Here is a 15,162-nt window from a genome sequence, read left to right on the forward strand (position 1 = left end):
AGTTTATTTAAAATTTTAACTTAAATTTAAATGAATTTAATTTAGAATGACACAATTTCCTCATTCTTAAGTTCCTTCTCCTAATCTAGGATCAAAACCTAATTTCAATAAGATCTAGTAGCTCACTTTGTCGATACTAAAAGAGGAATAATTTAAGAGGTAAATAATGTTATATGTAGCTTCATCATGGCCCCTCAAGTTGATTGGGGAGTACCTTCAACTTTTCATGTAGAGATTTAAACTGAGGTGTAGGTAGCGTCTTAGTGAAGATATCAACAATTTGATATGTTGTTGAAATATACTGAACATTTAGGATTTTGTTGGTGATGTTCTCAAGAATGAAATGATGATCAATTTCAATGTGTTTTGTGTGGGCATGAAAAATAGGATTTGTAGCAATACACATGGCTAAAGTGTTATAGTAGAAAAGGGGAGTAATGTCTACGACAATTGAGAAATCATGACACAAACAATGAAGCCAAATGACTTCTATTGTGGCTGCAACAAAAGAACGATATTCTACTTCAATTGATGATCAATATATTTTTTACTGACCAAGAGAGTAAGGTATTGCCCAAATAAATAAAGAAATCTGAAGTGGATTTGCGGTCATCAATAATATCACCAGCCCAATCCGAATCGGAGAATGCAGACAATTGTAAACCTCTTTGTATGAACTTCCCATGACTGGAAGTGCCTTGTAAATACCGAAGGATGTATTTTATCATTTGAAAATGATGCTGGAGAGGTTGATGCATATATTGACAGACTATATTTATAGCAATATTTATATTTGGGTGAATGTTGGTTAGGTATTGAAGTGCACCTGCTTGCTGTTAGCTGATAGTAGAGCATAGGATTGTGAAATGGTTGGCATTAAATAGGATTTAAAATGGTTTTTGACGGCAGTGGGTTGGAAAGAGGTTTGCAAGTGGACATTCTTGCCTTGTGGAGCAGGTCCTGAGTGTACTGTTGTTGTATTAGAAGGTAATCGTCGGTTGATTTTGTGAAATTAATGCCAAGAAAGCAATTAAGTAAGCTCTCCAAGATTCTATACGTGAAATCATTTTTTGCAATTTCTCGAGCAGTATTGATATAAATAATTGATTATTGCCAGATATTAAGATGTCATCAATATAAATTAGGATGTGTATGTAAATGTTGTTATTACTGTAGACTATTAATAATGAATCATCATTGCAAGAGTAAAACCATGTGAAAGTAGATAAGATGAAAAAATAGCAAACCATCGATGGGGTGCTTGTTTAAGACTGTAGAGATCTATTTTAAGTTAGAAAATATGATGAGAATTTTGTGGATCTTGGAAACCTTGTGGTTGAAACATGTAAACTGTTTCCTTAAGCTCACTATGAAGAAAAGCATTTGAAACATCTAGTTGTAGGATTTTTAATTGAACTGTAAGACAACTAAAATAAATAATTGGATGGTTTGAAATTTAGCTACCATATTAAAAAGTTTCAAGATAATATATTCCATATTATTGCATATAATCTTGTGCCACAAGTCTTGCTTTATGTCTAGCAATGAAATCATTTGAGTTTGAAAATCCATTTGCAACCTATGACATTGAAGTTTGGTTGAGGCGGGGCAGGGGGGGGGGGACCAAAGTTTAAGTGCCTTGAGATTGTAAGGCAAGAGATTCATCAGATAAGGCTTTATGCCACTATGGAAGTTTGGCAGTTGAAGTATATCAACTTTAGTGGATTGTAAGGAGTGATTGAGATCAAGAATATGATGTGGTTTTAGAGATCCAGTTTGTAGATGGTTGACCATATGATTTCAAGGAGGACTGGAGAGAGAGGAGGATGAAGAAGATGTTGAATGGGAAGAGGAAGTTGGAATAGAAATTGGAGATGTGGTGGGAGAGAAATAGGAAGGTTTAGGTGGTATTTGATGTGGAGTGGTGGTGGTTTGTTATGAAGTAGAGATATTTGTTGTATTTGGTGGAATTAGAGGAAATGAGATTGGTATAGTGATGGAAATTTTAGTTGCAGAGGAAATTGACGAAGAAGGGGTTGATGATGTTGTGAGTTCATATAAATTTACATGGCAAGAGACTATAATGTGACTGGTGGAAGGATTGTAGTATTTTTTAGCCTTTTTTATTTATGGCATATCCTAGGAAGATAAATGTGGCAGAATGAGGAACTAGTTTGTTGGTAGTATAAGTTTTAACAAAAGGCAACAACGACATCCAAAGGCATGTAGATGATTATTGGTAGGCTTGGTATTGAATAAGAGTTGGAAAGGAGAGGTAGAGAATGTAGTAGGAGAGGGTAGATGATTTATGAGGTGTACAACTATTAATTGTGTGTCAACCCAAAAATGCTAGGGAAGATTGGAATAAAAGAGAAGTTATTGAATGATGTCTAAAAATGACGGAGTTTGTGTTTGGCAATTCTATTTTTTAGAGGAGTATATGGACAAGTAAATTGATGATGCATGTATGCCATTGTTTGTAAGAAATGTTTGTATAGTGGAGTTGATGAATTCACCTTTGCCGTCTGTACATATAGTGCATATGGATTTGTTGAGTTATTTTTCAATAAATGTTTTAAAGGTTATGAATTTGGATGGAGTCTCGGATTTATGTTTTAACATATATATCCAAGAATAACGTGAATAATCATCCTCAAAAAAGAAATAAAAATGAAACCCATTGTGTGATACAATTTGAAAAGGTCCCCAAACATCAGCATGTATAAGTTCGAGAGGTGAGTATGTAAAACTATGCGATTCATTAAATGATAATCTATGGCTCTTGGCAAGAGCACAGGAGTTACAAAATGTATTTGAAGTAGAAGAGGAAATACATAATTCAGGAAATGTTTTTAAAACAACATATGATGTAGAAGAACTTGGGTGGCCCAACTGACAATGCTAGAGGCTTGAGGAAGCTATGGTAGTGCTAAAAGGAATAGTTGCGGGATGAGGTGTAGGTGTGGAACAATTGGGTAGATGGTACATCCCATTATGGCATGAAGAAGAGTTCGATTATTTGTTTGGTCCTGAATTTTTTAACCGGGTTGATCGAAGACAATGTGACAGTTATTGTTAGCCGTGAGTTTTGAAATAGAAATCAAATTGTTAGAAAGTTTAGGAACATGAAGAAGGGGATTGAGTGAGAGCATACGTACGTGCGGGAGTTAGGAGCAAGCCCGCACATAACTTGCCGGCCATAACTTTCTCATATCCTTGATATGCCGAGGGATGTTGTAGAGCTTGAATATCAAGTGTTAGATGTGCAATAACACCAATATCTAAATACCAGTAATTGTTGTTGGTGGCTGTATCAGCAAGAAGAGCATGATTGTTTGATCGAAGGAGCTTGTCGAGTAAATTGAAGGTTTGTACGATGCTAGCAGGTGAACGTCGAATGACCTTGTTTTCCACAGATTTAATAGTCGATCAAGGAATATTGTGGAAATGTGCGGTTGGAAGAGACAAAGAAACATCCATGACCACAAGCACATGATAAACGTACAAGGTCGCGACCTTTGGTTGAAGTAAGGGAGAACTGATTTTTAGGAGCGGAAGAGACATTATGCTCAATTCCTTGGCTGCTTCAATCACGAGATTAGCATCTTCACTTGAAAGCAAGGAATAGAAGTCATCAAGGTTAATTTGTGTGATCTTTGTTCGGATTGCAATTTTGAAACCTTGGTAGTTTGCTGGAAGACCATTAAGGATATACAAAATAATGTTTTATAGGTCTATTAAGCCTCCATTTATGGTAATGTTGTTAGTTAGATACTTGATGGTGGTAAGAAATTCAACCATATATTGTTTTTTCATAGTGATTGAATGCAGCTCATTTTGAACTGTATAACCTTGGAGCAGTTCGAGAACTGAAGTCGACGCTGGAGAGTAGAACATATGGATGAGAAAGTATCAAGGTTTAAAATGTGGGGTAAGATCGATGACGATATTATATAGAAGATTGACACAGCTAGATTCTGATCTATGAGAACACAAAGGGTGTATTAAAAAAGAGATGCTTGGCTTGTGTTAGTGATAATTTTTTTGGATGGGAAAATAATGGTTTCATCCACATACTCGTAAAAGTTGTTTGCAGTGAATAGCTTGTGGATTTGTGATCGCCATGTTGGTTGGTTGTCCGCTACGAGTTGGATATGGACAACGTTTTTGATGTTTGCAACCATAAATTTGAGGGAGGAATAAACGTATCATTTGCAAGGTTTGTAGCAGATGTTGGTATTGCTGGTGTATTGGCTGAGGAGTTTGTCAATTCTACCATGAGGATTGAGGGTAGATCTAATACCATTTGGAAAGAGTTAAATCATGGATGAGTTGGAAATATAACTCATAAGCCAGAAGAGTGACATTGATAATCTACAGTGAAATATTGCTGTTGATAACACATAACAAAACAATAGAGGAACGAAGGCAATAAGGACAAAAATTAAACTTGTATGTATCTATGTTAACAATTCAAACTGTACTACTATATATGCACAAAGTAAAGCTATAAGGTGATTACAAAACCGCCCTTGGTTTGCAGCCGAAGCAAGCTTTAGCAGAGATGTTGAAGTTGGGAGGCAGCACTGTATCATACATATAATAGGAATAATTATGCAGAGTAGTGGATGCAGGAGTAGAGGTTTTGAGAACAACTTTAGCACACATATGAACTATGATATGTAGCTTTACACTTTAAACTAACTTCATAAAAATCAAAGGCAATGCTTCTTACATAGCTGAGCAACACTTTGATTTTTTTTTTGTCTCATAAATATCATTCAGAGTTGTATTGATCAAAGTTTTCTAATTTGTTACATCTAGAAAAAAAAAGAAAGAAAATAGTTGACTATGAGAAATCTTTAGAGGATATAAAAATTATTGGAGATAATTGAATTTATGAAATAAGAGAGGAACAGTGATTTGTTCATTAAAAGAAGAAACAAGGTAAAATGAATGAAAAAATAAACTTTAATATTTCATTCAATGCATCCAAATTTGTTCTATGAGTGCTAGACATGTAATATTAATGTTTTGAGTGTTAAATATGTAAATAGTATAGAATAAAATGGTATGTATGTAAATCCCCCAAAATAAAAGAGCTTTGTATTTTGTTGCACTCATGTGACTTTTTTGTTCATAGAAATATCTATCAGATTTGTACATCTAAACAAATATCCTTATTCAAATTTTTTTCTTCATTAATTTTCTTCTTAGTTAAAAGGGAAATCTCTTACCATCCAAACAAATCAGCTCCACAATTATGCTTATCCCCACCGACCTTCATCACCTCAATCTCATAGCAATGCACCTTGACCGGCACCTTACCGGAATGCCACCATCCGAGCGCCAAATCCACCGTCACGTGCCATTCAAGATCCACCAACAATGCCCCAACCTTAAACTGCCGGTCAAGCTCCGCCGCCTTATCCGCCGCCACATACCGCCTTGCTGCCGCCGCCGTCACCTTAATGACCGTTGAGTTCATCGGCTCTTGCGAAAACTCCGGCACCGTCGCCTCGGCTAACACCAGCCCTAGCTTACCGGACGGATAGACCAGTATATGGGACTCGGCGTAGACGAGCCGGACGGCGGCGTTGTTGTTGGATAGGTGGAGGACGATGGGTGCCGCCACGTCGAAGTAGTTGTGGTGATGGGTGAAGCGGGTGAGGTTTATTCCGTCGAGAGAGAAGGTGGGGATGCGGGGGTGGAAATGGGAGTATAGGATGGAGAGGGAGGCGGCGGCGAATAGGAGAGTGACGAGAAGGGCGGCGGTGGTCCAGAGGCAGAGGCGGCAGCAGCTGCAATGGTGGCGACGGAGGCGGTCGTGGTGAAGGCGGTGGGAAGGGATGGCGAGGGCCATGGCAGGGCGAAGGGAGGGAGTGGAGTAGGAGGAGGAGGAGGAGGAGGATCGAGGAGGATTAATTAATGGGATCAGAAGGATTTTGTTGGAGATTGAGAGGTGAAACAAAGATGATGTTTTTATGGAGCAGGAGTTGGTTAGGGGAGCTCTTTGTTGCAATGTTGTTTCAGTTTGTTCCAGCTTACGAGGTTGATTGGTTCATTTAATTTGGTTGTTTGTGAATTGTGAACATAAATATTTTTTTGTTTTGGAAAAAAATGATAATTTTAGGGTTTATTTCCAAGTGAAAAAATGGAATAATTAATTTTTAGTGGTGTCAATTCGGTTCGACGGGTCGGGTTCGGGTCGAACCCGAGTTGACCCGGATCTAAACGGGTCAACCCGAACCCGACCCGTTTTTGCAAACGGGTCGGACATTTCAACTCGGACCCAACCCGGCCGGGTTGACTCGAACCGACCCGCGAGGCAGAGAACGGAGCAGTCGGAGCTCGTGTTTAGCGTTTCGCGAGCACAGCAGCGGGCAACGGCAGAGCGGCAACGCGACATAGGGCGACCGACGACGGCGAGGCGGGAGCGGCGAACGCGGGAGCGGCAGCGTGCGCGGCGCGAGCTCGGGCTTGGCTAAAACGGAATATATGGAGTGTAATTTTAGTAGTAATAGACCTAGTGAGGGGATTGTGACTTTGGGCGATCAAGTCATTAATAAGAGTACACGTTTTAGATATCTTGGATCAATTGTTCAGATTGATGGTGAAATAGATGGGGATATTATCAGCAGAATTCAAGTTGGATGGTTGAAGTGGAGGAATGCATCGGGCTTGTTATGTGATAGAAATGTACCCCTCAAACTTAAGGGAAAATTCTATAAGATGGTAGTGAGGCCTGCAATGCTTTATGGTGCTGAATGTTGGCCAATAAAAGACAAGGTAATACTAAGTTAAGTGTGGTAGAGATGAGGATGCTCAGGTGGATGAGTGGCTTTACCCTTAGAGTTAGGATACGAAATGAGCATATACGTGAAAAGGTTGGAGTAGCTCCAGTAGAAGATAAGATTAGAGAGAGTCGCCTTAGATGGTTTGTTCACATAAAACGGCGGCCTTGCGATGACCCGGTTAGGAGAGTAGAGGTATTAGATTTGACTTGTGTTAAGAAAGGTAGGGGTAGACCTAAAAAGACTTGGTTATAAAATATTAGGAATGACCTTTCTTTGTTAGATTTAAACGAGAATTTGACTTTTAATAGGACACAATGGAGAAAAAGGATTCATGTAGCCGACCCCACGTAGTGGGATAAAGGCTTGATGTTGTTGTTGTACATATTTAATATTTACTTTTTTTTTATTTTTACTAATATAGTTTGTTCTAGTACCTAAATTATATCAAAATAAATGTATATAAAGATATTTTATTTTAGAAAAGTTAATAATGATAATATTTCTAATGTGATTAAAAATTATAATATTATAGAAATAAACATAAAATTTAATTTTTAAATATATAAATAGATGTATATTAGGAGATATATAAATATATAAATAGATAAGTATACGTTCCCCAAAACCTTTAGGTTAGCTAACCAAATTTATTAGAGTAGTTTTCATACATAACACTCAAACCTATCTACACTACAGGAAACCTGAACTCGATCTGGTTTTTAAAACGGGTAAACTGTCACAAAAATAGGTTGTTTGTATTTGATTCCTGCTGCAAACACAATTCAGAACGATTTTAGAACCAACGAAAAAGGTCTGTAATGCACAACGGTAGTTTTCGTGGCAGTTTTTATTGTCACTATTATGTAAGTATAATAACGGTTAAAATGACCACTAATTCTCTCGAATAGTGGCCGTTACAACCGCCACTATTTTCCTAATTTTTTTTATTTAAAATTACTTTGCTATAGGTAAGCAGCTGCAATAATAAACTATTGGCCATCCAATTTCAAAGAAGAAATTATCACAACACACTACTACAAGTTTCATTTATGGTACAAATCTTTGCAACTTTCATATATTTTGAACTTCTTAATTGTATTCCATGATTAAAATGAGGCAACTTAGAGGATTTCCATCTAAAAAAGCAAAAATATTATACCCCTTCAATGCAATTTTATTTTTTCATTTTCATAACGAGAGATTACGAAATGCATCAACAAACATACAAATTCGAATCGAGACTGAAACAGTTGAACTTATAAAGTAATTTATAAGGAGTCTCCACAATTTAGTTTGCAAGTAAGAAACTAACCCTTTTTTCCATTACATATATAAATATATAGATACAAAGAGAGAATGAGAGAGAGAGTCAACAATGCATGAGGGATCTCTAACACTGGATAAAATATAGAACTTGAGAACTGTCACAAACTACTTTCCTCTGATATGAATTACATTTATAGAAATACATTCATGAAAATTACAAAGAAAACAAGAGGATCAACAATTCATTCTTACCAACAAAAACAAGAACAACAATCAGCAGATTTTATAAGCAGACCTAATAGAACATGATCCATAGTGTTTCAACTTTTCTATCTCTTATTTTAACTGCTCTGCTCTCATAAACTATCCAACACAAGCTGCCCAAACTAAAGATTCAGAAAAGTTGGGTACACATTTATAGGATCCACAAACTATTGCAAAGAAAAGAAGTAGATATGAGAAGATTTTGGTATAAAACTGCAAAAATATAAGAAGAAAAGGTTTTGTAAGACCTTAAATAAAAATATAGAAAGAAGTGAGGCCCCTTTAATTTGTCTGATAATATAGTAGAATATCTGTATACTAATAGAGAATCATGATAAATTTTCAATTGATCAAGTTTGACTCATTTACACAACCATAACTCATGGATCATCATCATCACAACCAGCATCGACATTGATATATCATTAAAAAATTATGTTGATCGGGCATGAATCTTGAGGCAAATCAAGTTGGAAACTTCTGAAATTAAAATTGGGACCATCCGAACTCCGACTTCAACAAACTTACAGTCGAACTGAACGTCTCAAAAATACTAACCCAACGACACCAAATTAAACTCAATACGAGCCCAAATGGGTCCCAATTGAAGATCCGAAGTGTATTTAGAGAGTTCAAACCATAAATTGGATGACCAAACGACTTGCAAATGTGACATGCTTATAGTCAAATCGAGTGGCTCGACGAGAAAAATCCAAGGAGTATAAGACTGCTGAATTATAACATCACTAAAACATTCTAATGTCCAATAAACAATCCACGATCATGGGAATCAAAATTGGTTGTTCATTCAAACCACTCCCAACTTACCATTGATCTTCCTCTTACTTATTGGTCATGCCACTCTCAGAAAACTATAAATAGACCCCTCAATCCTCATGGAAAGAGGGAAAAGCAAGAAGGGAAAGAAGAGAGGATAGGAAGATAAATCAGAGATTTATCTTGCCACCAAGATCCTCCTCGACCACCTTCTGACCATTGATTATCATCTGACTTTCGCCTGACCACTGACTAATGCCGGACTTACACGTGGCCGCAACTGACACCGCGATTTTGCTCGACCACTGACTGATGTCAGATTTCTGCCCGGCCACCAACTAACGCTAGGCTTCTTCCTTGCCACCAACTGATGCCGAACTTCTACCTGGCCACCGAATGACACCGGACTTCCACCCGGCTATTGACTACGATTCTTCTGACCTCTGTTTCCAGACAATAGTTTTTCTAATCATTGTTGCCCTTTGATTACGGTCCTTTCAACCTCCATCACCGAAACACGGTCCTTCTGATTTTCATAGCAAGACAATGGTCTTTTTGACCACTATCACATACTGACTATGGTCCTTCTAACCTTTGTCGTTAAAATATGAACCTTCCAACTTTCATCACCAGAGAACTATCATTCCGACCTCCATCACCTGCCAACTATGGTCCTTCTGACCTCTATCACTAGACAACGGTCCTTCCAACCTCTGTCATAAGACTACGGTCTTTCCAACCTCTGTCGGTCGTTGAATATTGTCCTTTTGGCCTTTATTTCTAGATAATGGTCCTTTCAACTTATGTCACCTACCGATTATAGTGTGTCTAAGCATCGTTACCCGAATATGGTCTTTTTAACCACCGTCGCTCACCAACTATGGTTCTGCTGACCAAACAAACATATCAATACTTATTCTTCTGATTTCCACAATGTAATGCATTCTATATGATATATATTTGTTGCATCAAACCAAGGCCATCCCTCTAATGAAGGGACTCATTTGTAATCAACTACAAATACTAGTGGATTCTTTCAAACTAGGCTAAGCCCCAAGATTTTTCCCCTTTTTAGGGTTTTTCACATAAAAACTTGGTATCTCTTATAAATACTACACTATCTCTTTTTATCTGATTGTGTTCTAGATCTTCGTATAAAGCTAAGACGTTAAATCTTATACTCTACCACTTTGAATATTCATGGAAGCAACAATTTGGCGTCATTTGTGGGAACATCATTCCTAACTGGGGGAAAATATTACTATAATCTCATAAGATCATTAATGTCAATATCCTGACATCAGCTATTACAACATTAATTTCTTGGGAATCAAATGTGGATTGGGGGTAACTTTGATTGTAACCGTGGTCAAGAAGATTCCTCCAATGCTTCTAACATCCAAGATATATTGGGAAACTATTTTTTAGGAAACTTCCAGTAAATGCGAGGATGCTTCCAATAAATTATAAGCTTTATACAGTACCTGACTGGACTTCTACTCCTTGGGAAATGTCTTAATCTTGACCTCAAAAAGACAATAACAGTATAAAGATATATCATTCTTCACCTTTGATTTTAGATGCACATGACATTAATTTTCCCCCTCTCAATCAAGGAAGATTAATCCCAGGAGAATTCAATTCGATATCTTCCACACAAGTTAAAGTCATCGAGCAGTGCTCTAATATACAATCTTGATAGGTCAAACATCCTAGGATGATGTTAAAATTATTGATTCTAGAATTGTACAATTTTATTGTCTCTATTATTAAATGATCAATCTCAAGGGGATTTGACTCAATCTCTTACACACAGGTTAACGTCATTAAGTAGCGCTCTGCCATATAACATCAGATAGGTCAAACATCCTAGGAGGATATCAATGAAATCATAAAATCTTTGATTCGAGAAATAAATAATATTTATTATGTCTCAATCACTTGATGATCAATCATAGGGGGATTCGATCTGATATCTTTCATATAGGTTAACGTCTTCGAGCAGTGCTCTAACAAACAAAATCGAATAAGTCATACATCATTGGTGGATTATACTAACATATTATACATATGTTAAAATCATCGAGTAACGCTATGCTAAATAATTGTTGACCTACGGATCAAACCCAAAAGAGCAAAGATGAGAGGAGAAGCAAAGTGAAAATCCTTGTACAAACCTCATACCCGACGGATCCACAAAATCTGCCGAGACTCTGCCGCAAATCGCGTCGATTCGGCGCTGCTTGCGAGTCGGGTCGTGACACTAAAAAATCACTAGAGGTAATATATCAAAGCATATCTCAAAGATACATAAACGACTTAGTTTCTTTAGGAGGACAAGTTCATTTTAAATAAAAACAAGTATCGAGATCATATAATAATCTCAACTTCAAATACCATATCATTGAAGTTACATAGATTATATATCAGGTTCGAGTGTATTTTCATTTTTCACAAGAAGTTGAAATTAAAATTACATCTATATCATCCATACAAGTTAATGTCATCAAATAACAAATAACTTCAAAAAGGTCAAATATCCTTGGTGGATTCTATTGATCTCTTCTCTATTGCACATTAAAGTATCTCTTAAGAAAGGTTATAATCTGATCATCCTCAGACCTCTATTAAATTGACACTATTAGTGTGTCGACAGACTACTAACAGGGCACACTACTTTGACCCCTTCCATCAGAGACGTCTAATGTCTGTGCATGTTAGTATGGATACATATTGAATTTAACAAAATAAAACTTGACCACCACCATCACCAGCCCTTCGATTGATGTACGTCGTCAATCCTTCACATCATATAAAACTTTTAAAGTTTCTTGCTCGACTACTTTTAGCAACACACCCTCCAACTATCTCCTCCAGCCCTCCACCAAACCATCGATTTCCATCGGACTTCCACCTGATCGTCGATCACCGATGGACTTTTGCTTAAACATCATCAAAATTCTTCTCATCTACTTACAATCAATGGTTCCCCTCCTAGGTACTATTACCATAAGATCTTCTCAAATCAACCTCGCATATAAGAGACAATTAAATGCCTCTACATAAAAGAGGGGAACTAAATCTTGATAGGGGATATCACCTATCTGAGATAGTGGAATGCCTCTAATATAAGAAAAAAATCAGAGGTGAAGAATAAGGAAGGAGGAGAAAGTTCTTTCTACATGTCACATCAATATGCAATTGACATCAGATGCCAATTGATTAGGTTTGGAGGTGATGGAAAAATACCTAGAAAGGGCTTCAGGACCTGAGTCCTTAGCCTAAGGGTTCTGGGTTAGAATTGAATTAAGATCTGGATTGGGCCTAAGGGCTAGGAACTAGGAAGATCCTAGGATCTAGAGCTCAGGGAGGAGTTAAAAGTGACCTCATAAAAAAATAAGATCAACAGCATGATAAACTAGATTATTTGCCAATGTTATCATTGAAGTGTTATCACAGTAAAGAGTTGTTGGCTCTTGTTGAGTGCAGCCTAGTTCTTGAAGTAATTATTGAATCCATATAATTTTAGTAGCTGTTGTAGTGAGAGAACGATATTTTGCTTCTGTGGAGGATCGTGCTATCATAGATTATTTCTTAGTGCTCCAGGAGATCAGAGTTGAGCCTAGTAAATTACAATATTCTAAAGTAGATTTGAGATCTTGATGATCTCCCACCTAGTCTGAATCGACATAGGCACGAAGTGTAAGAGAGTTGGTTGATATAATCAAACCATAGTGCAGTTAGCCATAAATATATCTTAATATTTTTTTGAGTGCTTCAAAATGGCATTCAGTTGGTTGATGCATTTGCTGACATGCTTTGTTAACAACATAGGTGTGTCTAGTTTAGTTATTATAAGATATTGCAGTGCTCCGCCAAATGATGGTAAAGTTTGGGATTTGAGAATAGTGATGATGTACATTGAGATATAAGATTGATACTACTGGGAGTTGGCACATGTTTGCTATTAAGCATGTTGGCTATAGATAGGATATTTTATGCGTATTTTGTTTATTGAAGAATGATTCCTTTAGGCATTTTTTTAGTTATAAGGCCAAGAAATTGGGTCAGAGTGCCCATATTTCTCATGTTGAACCATTGATGTAGAAGATCAAGAAGTGAAGCAATGGTTTGAGTGTTATTACCTATTAAGATAATGTCATCTACATAGATTAGGAGGTACATGATTGAGCCATTTTTCTAGTAAATGAGTAAGGATGGATTCGAGTGACTGGTAATGAAATCAAGGTTGTGAAGAAACCCTGTTAGCATTTTGAACTACTACCTTGGTGCTTGTTTGAGACAGTATACTCTTTGTTCAATTTGCATACATATGTGGGTGAACCGATGTGGTTGCTTCATGTATACCATATCCATTAGCGGACCATGTAGGAACACATTTGATACATCTAATTGATGAAGAGGCCACTTATAATGGAGAGAAATCACTATAGGAAAACCACTCATTTCCAGCAGAATTTTTGGCGGATTTCCGATGAAATATATAAAAAAAAAATTCCAAAAAATTTTCAAGCAGATTTTTCGACGGCTATTCTAGTGGATATGTTTATGGCAAAGTTTTCGATGAATTTTTTGATGGATTCTAAAAATTTAATAATTTAGACAATTTAGCAGCAACGGAGTAGTGGTAAGGCTGGCGCGCGGGCATGGGGCGGGGAGGTCCTTGGTTCGAATCCTTGGCATGGCGTGGATATGCGCATGCAGGGGAACGGGCAGGCCTGCATGCGGGGGAGGGGAGCAGGCGGGCCTTCATGTGGGGTAGCGAGCAAGCCTAGGTGCTAGCGCCGACGAGCTGAAGCCTAGCTCTCGTGGGCATGAGATGGTTGCCCTTTGGGTCGGGCTGGGTTCATCTGGGTGCGGGCAAGCTGGGGTCATCCGTGGGGGATGCAGGAGCAGGCTGGGGGCATCTGTGATTTTTTTAAATCATTTTATTAATTATGACAGATCTTTTTTGCAATAAAAAATTTTTGGTGGAATTTTTTTGATGGAAAAGTTTTCCGACTCTCGATTTACAGTCGAAAATTTTTTCAGCGGAAATTTGCTGGAAAACTTAGAAATCCATCAGAAACTTCAGAATTTTTCGATGGAAATTCTGCCAAAAATACGCAACTTTTCTATAGTGAATGACTAAAAGAATGTGTACCATTTTAGCAACTGGACTAAACGTTTCAGTGTAATCTAGTTTGAATTCTTGGCTGTATCTAAGGGAAACTAATCTTGCCTTGTAATGTTCTAGAGTACCATCGGCATTGTATTTTTTTTTTTTTTTTTTTTTTTTATTCCCCCTTTCAATCAAGTATGTTTTTTTTTTTTTTTTTTTTTTTTGAATGCCCACTTACAATCAAGTATGTTTTGTTTTGAGGATGGTGGTACAAGGTTCCATGTACCTTGTGATTATAGAGCTTGAAACTCTTATGACATAGTTTTCCGGCAATGTTCTTATTTGACTGCTTGCGTGTAAGATGTAGGATCAGGAGTAGTTATGTGATGTGTGAGATCAAAGAAATGTTTGGGTTTGAGGTTGCTTATTTGGGAACGAGTTTTCATTGGATGTGTAGGTACATGATGGTTTGACTATTCCTGAATATGTACAAGATGGTTTGAATGTTACAAAATTAGTGGAGGCGATGGAGAGTGTGGAGTTGGGTTTTAGGTCTGTACATGTGTTGTGATGGATGTGTGAACTTTTAGTGGTTGTAAAGATGGCTAAAATTGTAGAGTAGATGTGGGAATGAGTGTTTTGATTAAAAAAAAGATATTTAAGTATATAGTTTTGAAAATATATTAATTTTCTTTGGGAGAAATTAATTTTGAAATTTTGTTTTTGAAATCGAACGCAATATTAGGAACAACATATATCGTCTCAAAAAGACGAGACTATCGTTCATTAATAGGTTCAGATTACAAAGCTTTAAAGGATCATTAATTTTATAATCAAAATCAGGATAATAAAATGATATATCTCTCCAAGGAAAGAGGATATCATTTATTATCAATCCTTTGAATATAACGATAATGATCGTTTAATTGAGATTTC

Source organism: Dendrobium catenatum, unplaced genomic scaffold (genome assembly GCF_001605985.2).
Source record: "Dendrobium catenatum unplaced genomic scaffold, ASM160598v2 fragScaff_scaffold_432, whole genome shotgun sequence".
Lineage (NCBI taxonomy): Eukaryota > Viridiplantae > Streptophyta > Magnoliopsida > Asparagales > Orchidaceae > Dendrobium > Dendrobium catenatum.